At 42.3% G+C, this 20,163-nt stretch overlaps 1 pseudogene across 1 annotated transcript; it reads left to right on the plus strand.

Annotated features, from left to right (window-relative positions):
- Nucleotides 1–608: 608 nt before the first annotated feature.
- Nucleotides 609–19,201, plus strand: LOC311608047 (myosin light polypeptide 6-like; annotated as a pseudogene). The gene is made up of 3 exons: nucleotides 609–641; nucleotides 6,134–6,328; nucleotides 18,757–19,201. The product of its transcript is annotated as a myosin light polypeptide 6-like (transcript).
- The last annotated feature ends 962 nt before the right edge of the window (nucleotides 19,202–20,163 follow it).

The following is a 20,163-nucleotide window of genomic DNA, read 5'->3' on the forward strand; positions in this document are numbered from 1 at the left end:
ATATCTGGGAAGAGGAAAGCTCCATTGAAGAATTACCTCCATCAGACTGACCTAGGCATGTCTGTGGGAGCATTTTCTTGATTGCTAATTGATAGAGGAGAGCCTAGCCAATTGTGGGCGGTGCTAGCCTTAAGCTGATAGGTTAGGACTGTTTAAGAAGAAAGGACATTAAACATGAGCCAGGGAGCAAGCCAGTAATTAGTGTGCCTTTGTGGTTTCTGTCTCAAGCTTCTGCCTTGACTTTCTGCTCTGTTTTGCACAAATGATGGACTATGTAACCTGTGAGATAAAATAAACCCTTTCCTCAAGCTGCTTTTGGTCACAGTGTTTGTCACAACAAAGCAAATAGGACACCCTTAACTATAAGGTTTCGAAAGAAGAAAATTGGCAAAAGGAGATGCAATCACCCCTCTACCTGCTAACACAAAGGTCTGTAAGACTGAGGAAGCTGTTGAGACAGCTTGTCTTAGAACACTCAGTGAAAGGACTAGAGCCACTGTGAGTCCCTTTGACCGTGTTGGACGAGCCTGGAGATGCCTAGTGCCCACTGGGGAATGCAAATGTGGAGCACACCTTTCTTTTCCTACACCAGACACAGAACATAGAGGATGGTGGCCAAGGATTCAAATCGTACAGCCAAGGTATCCATCGGTAGCCACCAGTCCCTTTAGGTGGTTTTACAGAAGAATATCTGCTGGTTCTTGGTCATCAGAAGTCTAAGGACCAGGCTTAGGATGAACTTCACTGCATGGCTGTAACCCACAATGTCATCCACTCAGTAGGCATCACAGACACCAAGGTGAGGGTCTGTTTATTTATATTTCTTTAGAAAAGGGCTTTCCAATTAACACTGAATGGCTCTACCTTACTATGTATGTAGTCCGGGCTTACCTAAAGTGTCTGATCCTACAAGTGCTGAGATAACTGACATGTGCCACCACACATGGCTTGAGACAGTTTTAGATTAACAGAAGGAGGATAAATGATTGGTAGGCTGCAGATGATAGATAGTAGAGCCTCTCAATATGTGTGATTACATATGAAATGACCAATTAAACTAAGTTATAAATATTATATAAATATATATTACTGAGTAAAATATTTATATATTTTATATTTATAGTTTATATATATATAGTTTAATGGAACTATCATTTGTGCAGTAGAAGCAGTAAGGTGACTTTTAGTAAATCTAATGATTTATAGGATTGTAGTCCCATTACTGCATTCTAATATTGGAGTTTTCCATGTCTCCAGGAAGTAACCTAGCACCTATTTGTGGTCATTCTTCATTCTCACCTGCAGACCCAAACAACTATCTACTTTCTGTCTGTATAGGTTTGACTGTTCTAGAAGTGTCACTTGAGTAAATCATATACAATGTGTGGATTTTGGAAGGCACTTTCACTCATGTAGCCTAATGTTTTCTAACTTTCAATGTTTGCCTGTGTTTTGGCATCATATATTGATACTTATTGATCATATATTGATTATTTGTTATGGCGGAACAATATACTAGTCTGTGGATATGCCTTGTTATGCTTATTCCTATGCCAAATAATATTGGGATTGTTTTCTAGCGGAGACTATTATAAATGTTTTCATATGAATATGCATTTGCCTACTACCTACACAACCTTGAAATTGACCTGACTGGCGTGACAGGAAATGAAAACGTGAGACACATGCGGAAAAGATGGTAGGCCATGTGCTCAGATAGAATAGCACCGACAACAACCCAGAAACTTGACACGTTCATTATATAACGAGGTAGGAAGGGCTCCACTAATGACATTAGGGGGGTCTCTATAGGGAAAGAGTCTCAGGCTGCAGGCAAATGGAAGAGGAATCTGTGGTCAACACTTCCTGCACAGGGGAAGAAAGACCTTGCCATTCCCATGGGTTTGAAACGTTGAGGTTTTTGAAATGTCTGTGCTCCTGTCAGTTAGAGACATTCAGTCAGGACTTCATCTGCTTCCTACATGCTTGTGTGAGTCCCACTGTGGACACATAGTTTCATTTCTCTCGATAATTTGATATTTTAAAATAGAGTAAAAGCATAAGAGACCTTATAGGTGCTCCAAAATTCTTAAGGATATTGATCTTTAAATGGCAGGATTATTCCTGGCTGATTTTTCTCTTTTTCTTATATAAAGTGTTTCACACATTTTCTCATGCATCTCTAATAAGACAAAGACAATATGTCTTTGTGAGGCAAGTCCTCTACAAAGTATTTGGAAGATATAAAGCCTCATCCTGCACTCAGATAATCTCAGCAATCCATTCCGTACTACTCAGTAATAAACTCGGTAGTCTGGCGTGGGCTATTAGCTTAAAACAGTTAACAATGTGTTTATCCACACTGATAGCCCTGCCCCTTTGCCCACTCATTTGCACTAATATATAAAAGAGTGTTCCTGTAAGCCATAAAAGAGACCACAAATTGAATGACTCTAGGTCTCTTATGTTGCAAATAAACACAATATTAACCATAAATTGCTGATGTGGATAATTTTCACATTTATAACCTCAGTTTAGGTATCCTCTGGGTTAATGCTTATTATAGGTTGGTTTTCCGACCTTTATGTAAGAACTATCAGATTTACTATGGCTCAAAGCACTGCATCTCCATGCCTGCCTCGCCCCTCCTGATACGCTGACCTACCCAGTCACAATCCAGAGACCCCCTCTCTTCCTAACGCCTCTTCAATCAGTTGTCAACTCTAACCTAAAGCTTTCTCTCTACTAGGAGTATACTCCTTCTGAATCCAGAAACCAGTCGTTGGCATCTTTAACATCTACAGATCCAATGTGTGAGCAGAGATGGTGAGGTGATATTTGGCAGTGGAAATGCCACTGGTAGTGCTTTCTTACAAGGTTTGGGGTTTTGTGTGTTTGTTTGTTTGTTTGATTGACTGTTTGAGACAGGGACTTACCATGTAGCTCTGGCTGTCCTGGAAATCACTACTTAATCACTATTTAAACAAAGACTGGCTTCAAATTCACAAGTATCTGCCCACTCTTGCTGGCCTGAGAGGTGTGTATTACTCTGCCTGGCTCCACAAGGTTCTTATGAGCAGAGACCTGCACTGACTTTCACAACTTTACTTGTTTTTTCACAGTATTCTCCTCTCACCTAGTTGAAGCTAGGGCTTAAATAGCCCCATATTCAATGGCAAAGACAATAACCTAACTAGGCAATGGCATTAAGCTACCAAGTCAAACCTCCAGTAGCAGCAATGAGTTATATCTTATTCAGTCATTGTCCAAAGGGATCTGACAGACCAGCCCCAAACATCACAGGCTACTGCCAGCCTATTATTTACTCTCCACAACATGGTGGTAAGGCCCTGTTGTTGAAGACACCACTTACTTTTGTCATCAAACATGGAGAGATCAAGGTGGTGCCTAACTAGAAGCTTTACCCCAGTGACAAATGATCATGGTATTGAGAGGTATTACTGGAGGAAAAAGTAATCATTAATATCACCCACCTATAAACCCTGCAACATACAGCAACCTGACTGCGAGATATACTAGTTGCAATGGTGGCACAAATATTAGCAGAGTAATCATCCGTGTTTTGATTGACTTTAAGGCTCACTCCTTGAGATGAAATCTATACCCGACGCTGCTAAAATTATCAAGAACCTGAGACTAAAGAGGTCATTGGCAGGGGGTTTGGAGAGATGGCTCAGAGGTTAAGAACACTGCCTGCTCTTCCAAAGGTCCTGAGTTCAATTCCCAGCAACCACATGATGGCTCTCAACCATCTATAATGAGATCTGGTGCCCTCTTCTGGTGTAACACTGTGCATATATGATAAATAAATAAATCTTACAAAAAAAAAAAAAAGAGGTCACTGGCCCCGAGGGGCAACCTACTGTTGTGATAAAAGAGCACAGCAATAATAACTCCTAATGGTGCATCGCTATACCCATAAGTAAATGCATCATCCAGCGCTCATCATACAAGCCCCTTCTTTCAGTGGATGGTAATTATGACGGAGAGAACACTCAGCCCTAAAGGAGCTGTCTTTATTAAACCCCTTCCCTCAAGATTCAGGGATCTCTGTAGAAAAGCAGGCTGGAAGATTGTAAAGATGACCTCAAGGAAAAAGCATCTTGCAGACACAACAGGACTGATACACATATGAACTCACAGATAGTATAAAACACCTGTACAGATTCACAAAACTCCAGCCCTGAGAAGGAGAGGTGGACACCAAGTCCCACCCCTAACCAAGAAGCTAAGAGTGTCACTGAGCATGCGCACCACACTCCAGGGCAGGTCCCATGCCCAGGAGTAGTTGGCCAACACAAAATAGATATTGTAGTGTCAGAACATGGTCCAGGAATGGATGGAGTCATTTAAGGAGAATTCTGAGTGCTTGTGAGAACACTCCAAGAAAAGAGTCTTGTGACCTCGGTGGGTTTCTTCAAAACATAGGATTGTTCTTGGAATGTTTCCCGTGTTCCTCCCCAGCATAGTGGATAGGAGTGAGTGTATTTCAGATTACTCATTATTGCTTGCTATTCTTATTCAATTAAATGTTTATATTCCTCTATGGAAAAATAAGGTTTTTACATCATGCAGGCTGTCCTTGTGATTGTATAAAGCTTGAACTCATGAGAACTTTACTCGGAGTATAAGTTGTCTGAGGCGCTGAGTAAAGTTGGCTGTTGCATGATTTTAGTCTGCTTTGTTTACCGACTCCTTTCTCTAGAATGGTGGCATTGTGGTATTTTGTGGGCTTTTTGTTTTTGTTTTGTTATTTTTGCCTTAGTACTTTTCTTTTGTTGCTGTTGTTTGTTTTGATTTTCAATTTTTTTGACTTTTGAGTTTTTGTCTTTTTGTCTGTCTGTTTGCTTGTTTTTTAGAAAGATCAAGAAAAAGGAAATATAAAGTTGAAGTTGGATCAGTTGGGAAGATCTGGGAGGAGCTTGGGAAAGGAGTGAATATCAAAATATATTGTATGGAATTTTTTGTTGTTGTTGTTTTGTGTAGCCTTGGCTGTCCTGAGCTGGCTTTGTAGACCAAGCTGGCCTGGAACTCACAGTGATCTGCCTGCCTCTACGTCCCTAAGTGCTCGGATTACAAGTATGCACCACCGTGCCTGGCTTTGTATGAAAAACAATTTTAATAAAAAACTTCCCATATTTTATTCAACATGCCCCCAGCTAAAAGTTAGCTGCTGGGACAGTGACCAGTCCCAAAGTCAAAGGGTAAAGAGATGGTAATGAGCTCCGAAGTGACACTTTCTAAAGTATTTTCAAGGATAATTTCAAGAAGAAGAAAAAAAAAAGATCTATGCTGTATACTTTTATGAACTTACTAACACTGGCATTGAATGGACTCTACCAAATACCAGAAAAAATTTGTGTGGTCCAAATATACAATATTAATAATGTTGAAATAAACAAACCTGAATAAAAAATTTTCTATAATAAATAATGGGGCATGTTTCCATTTTTAGATTTTAATTTACAACATTTTATGTGAATAAATTTTTGGCCTGCATAACATGTACATGCCTGGTGCCTGTGGAGATCAGAGGGGGGCCACGGGTCCCCTGGAACTGGAGTGACAGACACATGAGTCACCACGTGAATGCTAGAGATGGAATCCCCCCCACCCCCCCAGTCCTCGGTGCTTGCAAGAGCACCAAGGTCTCTAACCTGCTGAGCCAACTCTCCAGCCTCTGTGTTTGCATCATTTTTTCAATGATCTTTTCAAGCCGAAGGGGCTGGTGTTGTCTGTTTGCAGAGTGGCACTCCTCCCCTGAGCTGACTCATGCAGGAGGGAGCCTTCTTTTCCTCCTGATCCCCTTTAGCTCCAGATCCCCCGCCTAGTTCAGTGCATCTCATCCTTACTAACACTTCGACCTTTTAACACAGTTCCTCGTGTTATGGTGACCCGCGACCATAAAATTATTTTCGTCGCTACCTTATGACTGTAATGTTGCTACTGCTACAAATCATAATGTAAATAACTGATATGCAGGATATCTGATCTGTGGCTTCCAAAAGGGGCGGTGACCCACAGGCCGAGAACCAGTGTTCTAGCTGGTTGCAGTCTTGAACCTGAGTTACCAAGAAGGCTCTGGCCTTCTACTTTTCTTTCATTTTGATAGTTTATTACCAGGTTTCTATTTGACTATGAACGCCATGAGACAGAGAATCAGAGGAAACACTGGAGCCCTCCAGGTTCTCAAGAACAGAAACATAAGCAGTTATACAGCATCTGTAAATCCAAGAAGTTTCTCATAGAGGATGCTAAGGCTACAGTGGTGGAGACTTGGGCTCTGCTTCTGACTCTGCAGGTGAAGGTGTGGTCTCCTGCAGGCATTTTCTTCTTCCTGAGCCTTAGTCACCCACCCAGTCACTTATTCATTCATCTAATTCCTGCCCCACCTTCCTTTGTCTCTTTGTGGGGAGAGTAAGACAGTTCCTTGGAAACTGAACACCATGCAAATGCATAGGCTTGGTACCTGAGTTTACCATCGTTTATTTATTTTGAACCAGGCTGTGACCATGTAGCCTTGGCTGGCCTGTAAACTGCTATATAAACCACACTGGCCTTCTTCCTTCCTGGTGCTGGGATTAAAGGCACTCTAGCCTAAGTTCATGATCCTTTTTCTGGTGGTGGTGTTTTGTTTTTGAAGACAGGGTTTCTCTGTGTACCCTTGGCTGTCCTAGAGTCACTCTGTAGACCAGGCTAGCTTCAAATTCACAGCGATCCGCCAGCCTCTGCCTCCCGAGTGCTGGGATTAAAAGCGTGAACCACCACTGCTGGGCTCAAGTTCATGGTTCTTCACACATCTTTTCCAAGTTCCATTCCGTGGTCCTCTACTTTCAAAGGTAACCTCCAGTGTTTTCTTGTGGTCTGTTTGGCCCTTCATTGGTCAATCTATAACTAAGAAAAGGTAATCCAAACCTCAGACTGACCTGAATTTAATACATACAAGCCTTGATTTCCCCAGAGCATGGATAACTTTCCATCATTAAGTTCTTAAAGTAAAGATTACCAAATTGCTGTCTACACGCCCAAGTATTTTTCTTTAAAGAAGAAAAGCGCTGCTACACAGGGCTAAGGATAGAATCCTTAATTAAATTCTCTAAGGCGCATGGCTCTGACATTTTATCCTACCTTTGATTGTAGTTAAAGGATTGCACTTGATCACTCTGGCAGAAACAAGAAGAAACAGATTTGATTTTGTTTCCTTCAATTTTATGACGACTAATTATTAGAACTCACAAAATTATCTAAATAGCTACATCTCCTATGGCATGTATCCCACTTCATCAAAAGGCAAGCAGCTTTCACTGGGGCAAAGAATGGAGACTTAAGAATCCTGGGCAATTATCTGTCCCTGTCACTAACCCTCTGTTTAGCAGTTGCCTATGAGATAAAAACAAAAAATACAAAACAAACAAACAAACAAAAAACCAACAAAAAAAAACCCTTTGATCTCATCTTGTCCTTCTGGATAGTGGATACAATGCCAGAAACTCTCCCTGATCTGGTACCTTCAGTTTTGAATCAAAGTCTAAAACACCCATTGCAACTTGTTAGATAGGATGATGACCCGTTATTGGTAGCATCTCTGTACTGGATAGTCTTATGTCAACTTGACCCAAGCTAAAGGCATCTGAGAGGAGGAAACTTCAATTTAAAAAGGCTGCAGGCAAGCTGCATTTTCTTAAATAGTAATGGATGGGGAGGGCTCCACCCCATTGTGGGTGGGGCCATCCCTGAGCTAGTGGTCTGGGTTCTGTAAAAAAGCAGGTTGATAAAGCCATGAAGAGCAAGCCAGTAAGGAGCATCCATCAACATAGATGGCCTCTGCCCCAGCTCTTGCATCCAGGTTCCTGCACTGTTTGAGTTCCTGTCCTGACTTTTTTCCAACAATGAACAATACTGTAGAAGTGTAAGCCAGGTAAACCCTTCCCTTCCCGGTTGCTTTGGTCATGATGTTTCATCGTAGCAATAGAAACACTGGCCAAAATAATTACCCTTTTCAAATGTGGATAAATTCAGGGGCTAGAGTCTTGTTTGTCCTGAAGCCTAGGACTTCCTCACACAAACCTTTCATGAGTCAGATGATCCTGTGCAATCTTTGAAGCAGTCATGAATCCTACTGTTAAAGAAAGCAGAAGCTATAAGTGACATACAGATACTTTACAAAGCATAAAGTTATTATACTTGAAAGTGCCAAGTGTGCTTAAAAGTGGGAAATAGTTGCATTCTATTATCTTTTATTCTTTCTTAAATATTTCAAGTACCTACTAAAAGCAGATGTTTGACTAAATATTAGAGATTTATCAGGAAACTCTACATTGCCAAGAGGTTAATATAGACTAGTTGAAGCTTCAAACACAACATGTTCAATTACTATAGGGAGTGATATGTTAAGATATGGATAAGATGGGGTGTTAATGATGTCGGGAGTTGAGGGAAGGGAGAACCTCAAGGAGACAAGCATTGAGATTTTACATATGCTTTATTAGACACACACGCATCACACTTCACTCAGCCATCCCAGGACCTCTCCTAGTCGGCTGAGTTACAACTGTAGCATGGACAGTGGCTTCACAGGTAAAGCTCGAGATCTGTTCTCATGTGCTGAGTGGTCCACAGTGGGCTTCTTTCTCTAGGTCTGGGCCCCAGTGTGGTTGGTCTGGTCTCCAATGGGCCTTTGGACTTGGGGACGTGTGCTCAACTTGATCAGTACAGTGGCATGGTCTCAGTTGGTAAACTTCAAGGCCAGCCTGAAGAGGTCTTGTACTCAGCTTGTATACCATACCTATGTTGGGAGGAGTTGTACCCCCTCTTAACCAATGAAGTAATTGGGTTATGTCACTCACTTTACATTATGCTTATCGTTAGGTTCAGGTGGATAACTTATGTCGTTTCTTGTCATAGCAAGCACACTGTTTCACTTATCACCACCAACATATGTTCTTTTTACTATACTTTCTCCTCTTTGTTTTACATGTTCCCTACATACAGGAGCTTAGAGGAGGTGTACTCAGGTCTTGGGGAGTAGAAAGATAGACAAGTGCTAACGAAAGCAGAAGGAGGGGAAATGGCTCAGTGGTTAGGAGCACATACTGTCCTTCTAGAGGACCAGAGTTTGTTCCCCAGTGCCCACATCTAAATGTGTCTCCAGCTCCAGGACATCTATGGCTGTCTTCTGCCTCCCACTGGCCCCTGTATACCCATCACACACACACACACACACACACACACACACACACCAAAACAAAACATGGTCTACAAAGCGAGTCCAGGACAGCCAAGACTACACAGATAAACCTTGTCTCGAAAAACCAAAACACACCAAAACAAACAACAACAAAACAAAACAACAACAAACAGAAAAGAAGCAATAGGCTAAATAAGACTTTAAAAAGAAGTGTCACGTGACAAAGTGGTAGAGCCATGAACTACACTTGGGGCAAAGCATGCATCCTACAGAGATTATTATGCAGTCATCCCTTGGCCCACTAGATTTCTATTTCTGCTTTCTCAGACTAGACTACAGCAGCCCCAGTCACAGACCTGCGTAGGAGAGAGGCATGAAGAGACCCTGAATTAAGGCAGAAATGGAGTAGGATGGTCAGCTCCTCAGTGGGAATAGAATTGGCCAGGACTCACATGGAGAGGACAGAATGATCAGTCATTAAAGGAAAGGGAAGTAGAAAACAAGACAGCTATGAGGTCTGTTCAAATAGCTACTCAAAATACATTTATAATAACACCTGAGGTGCAGAGGCAAGCAGATCTCTGTGAGTTTGAGGTCAGCCTGATCTACATAGTGAGTACATATACATATGTATGTGCGTGCATGTGTGCATGCATGTGTGTATATATATGTGTATGACAACAGAAGCAGGAAATAAATTATGATGATGATATCAAGTGACCTTAATGTCCACTCTATGGCATAAAGCTATTTAGCTGGCCAATGCAACACACCTGGCACACCTGCTGCCTGGAGATGTCACTGTACCTCTAGTTTCCTGAGGAGCAGGTACTACCTGGGAAAGCAGAAGTTCTGCTCTGTTTCCTTCAGCACTAATTTGGTCAATGCCTGGAGCAGACACTCTCACCTCGCAGCAAAGAGACCTATGCCTAGTGAGTCTGGTCCTGCCTTTGAGTTGGATGCTAGGGGAACTCCTATACACATGCAGTGTAAGGGGCACTAGCTCAGGGTGTACTGTATGGCCAAAGAGGAGAGCCACAAGTAAGAACTCAGGATTGGAGAAGCCATGACATAAATGGCTGGCAAACTGCATATGCCCCCTTGTCAAGAGGCCTACAGGGGACATGCCCACCAGTCAAGGTTCCCCACAAAGACACAACATAGGATGTTTTCCTGGGCACACAGATAGATCAGTGCTCCCTCACAAGCATGTGGTAAAAGTATTCGTGTCTTCCCATATCTTCCATCATGCTAAGAACACTGACAGAATTAACCCCTATAGTTAGAAAAGTATTTCCCCTAAAGGTCTTTCTTAACTCACACCTAAGACTGTGCATAGCTCAGAAGAACTCAAATGTAATTAGAGCATTCTTGGTGTTGTTGTAGTTAATATACCTATTATATTCATGAAAGAAAGTACTGGAAAGAAATAGAGCAAATTTTGTTTTCAGTTTTGGCTTCTGAGTTAGGATCTCAATATGCAGCACTGGTTAGCCTGGGGACATTCTATGTAGACCAGGCTGGCCCCCAGATTGTAGTGATCCTCCTGCCTCTGCCTCTTGAGCACTGGGATTGTGGGAATGTGGCACCCTACCAAGTCAGAGCAAATTATTAAAGTGATGGAAAATTATTACTTCTTTTGAAATAATGATTAGGATAGGCAGTGCAGATGGCCAATGTTTATAGAATGTTTTCTAGCATGATGAAAAATATCTAGACAAGGAGGCAAATTGTGGCTCACTTATGATGATTCCCCTAAGTCTTCTTCCTTGGCAGCAGTGGCTCTCAGAACGCCTTTTTCTCTGCTTTATTCTGATGACTCTAGCTCATGGCTGTGTCTATGTTTCCTAGAATATCCCCCTTTTGGGACTAGGGAGATGATTCATTAAGGTAAAGTGCCTGCCACACAGCAGGAGAACTTGTGTTCCCATATAAGTACCCATATAAGTACCTGGGTGGCACACATCTCTAAACCCAGTGAGGTGAGACAGGCAGAGTCCATAAGCTCACTGGCCATCTAACCTAGCCAATCTTTAAGCTCCAGATTCAGTGAAAGACTTACCAAAACATGGGTAATGCCATCAAGGAAGACAACCTCTGGGCTCCATATACACTGGCACACATGGATACACATATTCCTGCATATGACATATATTATGTGTGTTGTATTATGAGATATGCATACATGCATATATATGATATATATGCATATTTTCTCTTTATCTGTGTGTATTTATTGTAGTATGATATATATGCATATATGCATATGTACATATATATGTATGATATAGATATAGATACAGATATACCATAATACAACCCATATACACATAGAAAAAAGAATATTCCCCGCCCCCCCCACCCCACCCCCCAGGAATACATATAGTCCTTCAAAGGCAGCCCAGGTGTGAAGCTCCCTAAGACTTCCCTAAAAGCCGGCTCACTGAGATTCTATCCATCTCTGGATCTATATGCCTCTTAACTTTTTTCTAGGCAGCAGTAACAGCTGTAGTCATGGTAGTAGCCGTAGTAATACTGTATGGTGAGCTCCTGAAGGCCTCTTGCTGTCCTGAAAACACCGATGATAATATGCATCAATAAGTGATAGTTCAGTGGACGACTGGTCATTTGTCATGGTGTTTGGGCAGGCCTGAAATGGAATTCAAGAGCATGACATTTTTGTTTGTTTGTTTGTTTGTTTTCTCTTGTAGGCACTATAGCACTTCTTTATGTTTGCCTAGGATATCTAGACAGTCAGTGTAAATAGCTCTGAAAAGACAAAAAAGAAAAATCTCTGGAAAATAATCTTGTTCCCCTCCCTCCTTTTTTAAACGTTTATTTCAGCTGAATGTGGTGGCACACACCTTTAATCCCAGCACTAGAGAGGCAGAGGCAGGTGGATCGCTGTGAGTTCAAGGCCAGCCTGGTCAACAAAGTGAGTCTAGGACAGCCAGGGCTACACAGAGAAACCTTGTCTGGAAAAACCAAATAAAAATAAATAATAAAATAAAATAAGATAAAATAAAAAGGTTTATTTCTGTGTCTGTGTGCATGTGTCTATATGTACCTGAGAATAGATGTCTACCACAGCCAGAGTGTGTTGGATCCCCTGAACCTGGACTTTCAAGTGGTTCTGTGAGCCCCAAAAGTGGGTGCTGTGAATCCAACTCTGGTCCTCTGCAAGAGTAATAGTGCTATGCTCTTAATTTCTCCAACAGTATTTACCTGTTTGTCTGTATGTTTTCTTATTGTATATTTTGCTTATGTGGTCCACTGCGTTTTATTCTGGAACTGACACATTGAAGTCATAGGTTACTTTGTACAGGCGCAAACACACTCGGACACTCCTACTGTGGGCATGTTACTTCCTTGGTTCTAGAGAAATAGTTTGTTCTAAAGTTGCAAGAAATGAGTTTGGATCGAGAGATGCGAGATTGCTAAGGCCCATTTAGTCTTACCTTCTATAATTCTTTTTTTTTCTTTTTTCTTTTTTTTTTTCTGTATAGCCTTGACTGTCCTGGACTCACTTTGGAGACCAGGCTGGCCTCGAACTCACAGAGATCTGCCTGCCTCTGCCTCCCAGAGTGCTGGGATTACAGGCCTGCGACGCCGTGCCCAGCCTGCCCTCTGTAATTTGACAGTGATGCTGAAGCCATGTTTTGCTTTCAGAGGCTTCTGATGCTGTGGTTCAAGCGTTCTAGCGTCAAAGCCCCATGATTATGAGCAATGCTTGAGGAGTTACATGGAGTTCAGTCTGAGTCCATCTCTGTCCTCACATCACCACTCTCCTATGGTGTTAGTCTTTTCTTTTTAGGAAGACTTAGAGCCAAACTTGTCCCCTATGAGCGGTTGGCCTTCTCAAGTGAAAACACGCCTTATGCAGCCACAGCTGTCCCCAATTAACCTCTGTCTAGGGGGCCAGTCCATGAGCAGGCTTGACTCAGCAAGCCCAGTTTCTAAAAGAGTCCCTCTTTGTGACAAGCAATCACTAATTACACTTTATCAGGCAGCAGTTGAAAGTTTAGAAAAGCTCTACTTTGTTCATAGTTTGTGTCTCCAGCTCTAATTAAATGACCAACTTTTAACACATGCAGTGAAAAGTATATTGAAACTCTGCTGGGTTTGTAGCTGTATTACAAACTGTATAGGGTCCACACCACAAAAAACCTACCATCCCATCCATGTAACCATGGATAGCTAACATTTATTTACAACGTTATAATTGATAGTTTTGACTTATCTATGTGGTATTCCTATCAATGATTGCTGAGTTGACTTTCTAATGCATTGTAGTTAAAACGCATCAAGAGAGGCCTTAGAGATGACTGAGCAGTTAAGAGTCTGCACTGCTCATAGGGTATCAAGTCTCTTCTTGGTAACCTGCTGTCCTTCCTCTGAGTGCCACCAGGTCTCCCCCTCCAGGGGACATGGTCAAATGTGAGGCACCAGAGTACTTGAGAAAGTTATATCCCACTCTCCACTCAACTGTAGAGAATGTTCTGACCATTGGCTAGATCTGGGTAGGGGTTTAACGTTTACCGCCTGTATTGTCCTTGGCTGGTGCCATAGTGTGAGCAGGACCCTTAGGCCCAAATCTGCCTTTCATTATGTTCTTCTTGTAGGTTTCACTCAGAGGAAGGACAGCAGGTACCAAGAAGAGACTTGATACCCTATGAGCATATACAGGGGGAGGTAATCCCCCTCAGGAACAGTCATAGGGGAGGGGAATAAGGGGAAAATGGAAGGGAGGGAAGAATGGGAGGATACAAGGGATGGGATAACCATTGAGATGTAACAAGAATAAATTGATAAAAAAAAAAAAAGAAAAAAAACTTTATGTATAAGAAAAAAAAAAGAAAGTCCTAATCAGAATATATTGCATGAAAAAATATATTTTCAATAAAATAAAAAAATAGAAAAAAAAAAAAGAGTCTGCACTGCTCTTTGCAGAGGACCAGAGTTGCTTTACAGAACCCACACCAGAGTGTTCACAAGCACCAATAGCTCCAGCTCCAGGGACATCTGATGCCCTTGGCTTCTGTGGGCGTCTGTACCCACGTGCACATACTGCCCCCATATATGCACACACACAATTATGTTCTTAATCTCCTGTAAAAGGAGTGTCACTAATACTCCGAATGCTTTTGTATAGTCAGTAATACTGAGTCTCATAACTAGAAATGTTGCACAGATATTGTTTGAGTGTTTTCCCATATGAGAATATGCATTCTCATACATTATCTCAGATGCCTAAGGATGGGGAAAAATCATATTTTTATTTTTCTGTGTAGCCACCTAGATTCCCATGGAAAAAAAATATTTCCCTACCCTCCGGCACTCATGGCACTGTTTTAATACTTTACATTTTTATTTCACTTTTAAATTTTGCTACATTTAAGTTTTTCTACTTGTATCTTAACTTTATTCTTCTCCAAATGTCAGCTCTGGAAAGACAGAATCAGAATTAAGTCACATCTGTGCTGTTGGTCCTCCTTTTCCACAGTCAATCAATTATACACAAAATTATTTGAATTTTAAGAAGTGTTAGTACTAACATTTACAAACTTTTCCATTGTTGTTCTCTAAACAATATAGTATAATAAGCATTTACCAGAGCATTTGCATGTATTAGGTACTCCAAGTAATCTAGAGATTTAAAGTACATGGGAAGATATAGGTGGCTTGTATGCAAATATCATGCCATTATAGGTAAGGGACTTGAGCATTCATACTGTTTGCTATCTGTGAGAAATGCTGGAACTAATTTCCTATGTGTACCAAGAGGGTACTAAAACTATAAAAAGCCTTGTGGATCCTATGTGAGACAAGGCCATCTGTGCTAAAGGATTTCTACGCTTAAGTCACATTTCCGCAAGAAGCAATGAGCATAGTGATTAAGAGCCCGAAGCCATGGGTTAGGAAACAAAAATCCCAGTACCAGGGGTGGGAATCTCCCCTTATGTGTTGTTGGTCAGGGGAGATCACAGAGGACCTCAAAACACTACAGGTTTTGCCATTCCTCTTGATTACCCACAGGAACTAAATGGTAAAATCTTACTGCTAAAGACACTGCCCACCTAGGAGTTGTGATTTGGAGACAACCAGCTTGATACTGAGCTGGAAGCTTCCTTTTTACCAGCTAGCTCTCATGGGTAGCCGTGCAGACTGCTGAAGGAGAAAAAGGCATCAGTGGCCCTGCCCAGATACGAACCTCAAGACCCAGGCTGTCTCCCTAAGCAAGCTGTGTCCACCTGTGCAATGTTGGCACTAAGGTGAGTTGAGTACCGGTTTTCTGACTGGATCTTAGGTCCATTCCACAGTACTGGGATTTCATTCTTGGTATTGTAGAGCTGACCCCAAACCCATGGTTGGGGAGAACATAGACCCTAGCAGGGGGCAGGACTACTGTTGTTTAAATAAGTTGATGTAGTGTCAGGCTGCGCTCTAGGTATGTGTTGGTGCAAATTTGACTCACAGCTTTAATCAGAGAAGCCTTTACTTCCTGGAAGTGAGTGGCGGAGAGCACAGGAACACATTGCTGAGCAAGATGCTAATAGATGACTGTGTATCCATCCCTAAACAAGGCTTGTGCATCATTCCTTCTAAGGCTCAGGGAACATTGCAGAAGAGGGAGGAAGAAAGAATGTCAGAGCTAGAAGAGAGCTCCATGTCATCTGCTGGGCAATACACAGCCGTTGCAACCCTGAACTCATAGCAGCTGTCTGTATCTGTCCTGAGTCTGCAAGAACGGGCCTATCAAGAGTCGGGCCTGGAGGGGAAAGAATAAGGGACCCCCCCTGCTCACGGATGAACTATTTGCTACTGGCTGATAGATTCCAGTGTACGGAAATAATTGTCTCAAGTTTCGAACCTACCAGTGACTTCACCGGGCTCCAATGGATGGGCACTTCTAATCCAGTGGTCACATCGATAACGGTAGTTAAACTAAATAGGTCACAAAATAAAACTAAAAAGTCATAAAAGAGGCAGGCAGGGGAAAGGGAGGCCTGATAGGGACGGTGGGATATAAGAGAGATTGTCAAGGACAGAGTAATCAGAATGCATTATATGTAGAGAGATGCATGAAATTGCCAAGTAACAATATTAATTCATCCATGTGAATTAATTTTGAAATATAGCTAGGTACTGTGGCACTTGCCTTAAATCTCAGCTTTCAGGAGGCAGGGGCAAGTGGATCTCTGTGACTCCTAGGCCAGCCTGGTCTCCATAGTGAGTTCCAGGCCAGCCTGCACTGTATAGTATGACCCTGTCTTAAAACAAAGTAATGAGAGCTGGGCGTGGTGCCATACTCCTGTAATCCCAGCACCGGGAGGCAGAAGCAGGTGGCTCTCTGTGAGATTGAGGCCAGCCTCATCTACAAAGTGAGTCCAGGACAGCTAAGGCTACACAGAGAAATCCTGTCTTGAAAAACCAAAACCAACCAAAAACCAAGGTAATGATAAAAATAAAAATTAAATAAAAAAAAAATAAACCTACCCTTGTACTTATGGTGTTATGTATGTATGGTGGGGAGTAGACATTGTGAATTCAAAGGTAGCGTGACTTTTTTTTTTCCAGTTAGCCTTGTCTAAAATCCAAACCAATCAACCAATGAAACCAGCCAACCATCCAAAAGAGAGTACTAGCATAAACCTGAACAGCTGCCTATGAACATTCCAGTCTTGCCACTTGACTTTTGACCTTTGACAGTTCCCTTAAGCGTCATGAACTTGTCCCTGCAGATATAATAGTTCCTGTTTCATGGCACTCATGGGCTAGGAGTGCCTAGCCATTTGTATGTTCTGAATATAAACCACAGCCAATGTGGGCAGTGCCTTTCCATCTGCTGGCATCCTGGACTGAGAAAGGAGAGAGCGCAAGTTGGAGCACCAGCAGTCATTTCTTTCTCCTCCTTGAAAGCAGATGCAGTGTGACTAGCCATGTCATGCTCTTGCTGCTGTAACTTCCCCACCATGATGGCTGCCGGGATAAACCCTTCCTCCTTTAAGTTGCTTCTGTGAAGGACTTTGTTATAGCAGCGAGAAAAGTAACCGATACATCAAGGCAATGGGAATGCACCGGTTAGACAGAAGCAAGCTCTCAGCAAAGATGAGAGAAAAATTTCATTTATTTTCACTTTCTGTATGACTTGTATATGCTTTGTGTTACAAACTGCTTTTTTGTTTAAAAAAAAACAACATACTATACTCTGTTGAAATATCATGGACTATAAATAACAAATTTAACCTTTAAGCAAAAGTTGGCATTAATTTGGGCAACAAACACTTCCTCAGGTGGCAATGATAATCTGACCTGTTGCATATGTATATATCATCACAATATGACTTTGCTATTTTCTTCTCATAAAGAAGTAGAGTTTACTGACCTTTCAAAATCTGGACTGACTTTGTTTTGACCAATAGAGGAAGATGGCAGAAGTGCAATGGTGTACTTTTGATCTTAGATAGTAAGGAGCCCTGTGGCCTCTGCTCCTAGCCTCTCACCATGTGGAAAAGCCTGGGTTAGCTTGCTATATGCCAGAGACATATTATCTAACCTTCAGGATCAATCAGCCATAAACTGAGCTGCTGACTGTAGCTGTCTGAAAACACCAAGGCAAGTTTCACAGTGTCTGACACACCGAGGCAAGTTCCCACTGTCTGAGACACCAAGGCAAGTAAGTTCACACTGTCTGAAACAGCAAGGCAAGTTCACACTGTCTGAGACACCAAGGCGAGTTCACACTATCTGAAACACCAAGGCAAGCCCACGCCATCTGAAAACACTAAGGCAAGTTCACACTGTCTGAAAACACTAAGGCAAGTTCACACTGTCTGAGACACCAAGGCAAGTTCACACTGTCTGAGACACCAAGGCAAGTTCACACTGTGTGAGACACCAAGACAAGTTCACAAGAAGTTGCTATGGAGTTGATCCCAGCTGAAATTATTAACCAAGAAATAGAAGGGGTGATAATTATTTTATGCCACTCAGCCTCACACTGGTTTGTTACACAGAAAATGCTAACTGGTACATATAGTGCATGTCCCCGAAGGCCCTTTAGTTTGGTGAAATTATCTGGCCTATTAACACACTTCCTGGATTTTAAAAAGAGATTCTTGAATGAAAAGGATCCATTACAAACTCACCACAAAAAAGCATGGAAGGCCAGAGTTTTCATGGACGCTACTTTGGCTGTTTGCAGGGATGTTTCAGACTTAGAAAGAACGTGCTTTTCAATGTGATTCCCAGTAATCTCTCCATTTAGAGTACATTTTATATTTTACCAAGTACTTTCAAACACAAAGTCACTTCTGGTTGGGAATTAAAAATCATTAGAAGCCAGGCACGGTGGCACGACCTGTAATCCCAGCACTCAGGGAGACAAAGGCAGGCGGATCTCTGTGAGTTCGAGGACAGCCTGGTCTCCAAAGCGAGTCCAGGACAGCCAGTGGTACACAGAGAAACCCTATGTCAAAAAACAAAAACAAAATACAAACAAACAAAAATATCAGAGCTGGTCAAAACTGCCAAAAAATGTCCCACAGAACTGTATAGCCAAGACATGTGACTTCACCAAAGACCAGACCACAAAATTCGAGGAGGCCTGCCAGCTGTTTGACCCAACCAATAATGCCAAAATCCTGTAAAGGGAGTTTAGGGACGTGACGGAGGCTCTGGGCCACAACCCTACCAATGCCGAGGTGCTCAAGGTCCTGGGGAACCCCAGGAGTGATGAGATGATTGTGGGGGTTCTGGACTTTGCACCTCCTGTCCATGCTGCAGACTGTGGCCAAGAAGAAGGACCAGGGAACTTATGAGGATTCTGAGTGAAGGCCTTCATGTATTTGTGATGTCATGGGTACTGAAATCCGTCACGTCCTTGTCACGTTGGGTGTGGCAATGACGGAGGAAGAAGTAGAGATGCTGATGGCAGAGCGTGAGGACAGCAGTGGTTGTGCAAACTATGAAGAGCTTGTCTGGATATGCTGACTGGCTAAGGACCTTTCCAGATCCCTAGCTTGTGCTTTGCTCGGTGTGAGACTTCCATGGTCCCTGAGGCTGCCTATGCTCCCTTATCACAGAACCTGCCTGTCAGGTCTCTTTTATATGAGGCTTGGAGATCAGATGTTTTCCAAATCACCATCACAGAGTTAAAAAGTAACCTTGGGGCCATTACCCCTAACCTTCTGAGGTTTCATTGGAAGAATGTTCAACCCCAACGATTCACTCACAGAAACTGCAGTGCTGAAACTAATGCAGTACCCTGTCTCCCATAAATATAAAAAGCCGATTTTGTGTTTCACCACTCACTCTACTAACTCCACTACTGCCTCTAGTTCCTACAGTGGCCAACCTTGGTCTGGCACCAACCAGCCTGTCTATGCCCTAACACAGGCCTATGAGGTCTAACCAACAACTTCACCCCTCATGTTTGGGAACTTAAAGCTCTGATATAGCTTAAGCCACAGGTAGATTAGTGTGTGTGTACGTGTATATATATATATTTGCCCACTTGTTGCCATGGTCACCATAAACAGATTCATGGTTAATTTTAGAGAGTGAAATGGTCTATGTTTTGATATTCTTACATGAATCTTTATGCACTAGTATTAAAAAAAGCCTTGGCTTTCTTCCATCAGTAACTCCCAGAAGAGCGAGACAAGTTTGTCCTTGGAACTCCAGAGAGATATAAATAAATTCGAAAGCTAGAGGTAGCTGAAGGCAAAGTGTAGCTTCAAGTAAAATAATGATATCAATAGTCTAATCGTTATACAACTGGGAGGTGCTTTTGCAGCTGAGAACACTGGCTCCTCTCGCAGAGGGTCCAAGTTTTTCTGCCCAGCACCGACACTGAGTGGCTCACAGCTGCCCATGACTGACTCCAGGAGATCTGACATACATTTCTAGACTCTGAGAGGACGCATGTGTCTGCCTACTCACGTGGACACACA

This window comes from Acomys minous (genome assembly GCF_964271855.1).
Source record: "Acomys minous genome assembly, chromosome: 11".
NCBI lineage: Eukaryota > Metazoa > Chordata > Mammalia > Rodentia > Muridae > Acomys > Acomys minous.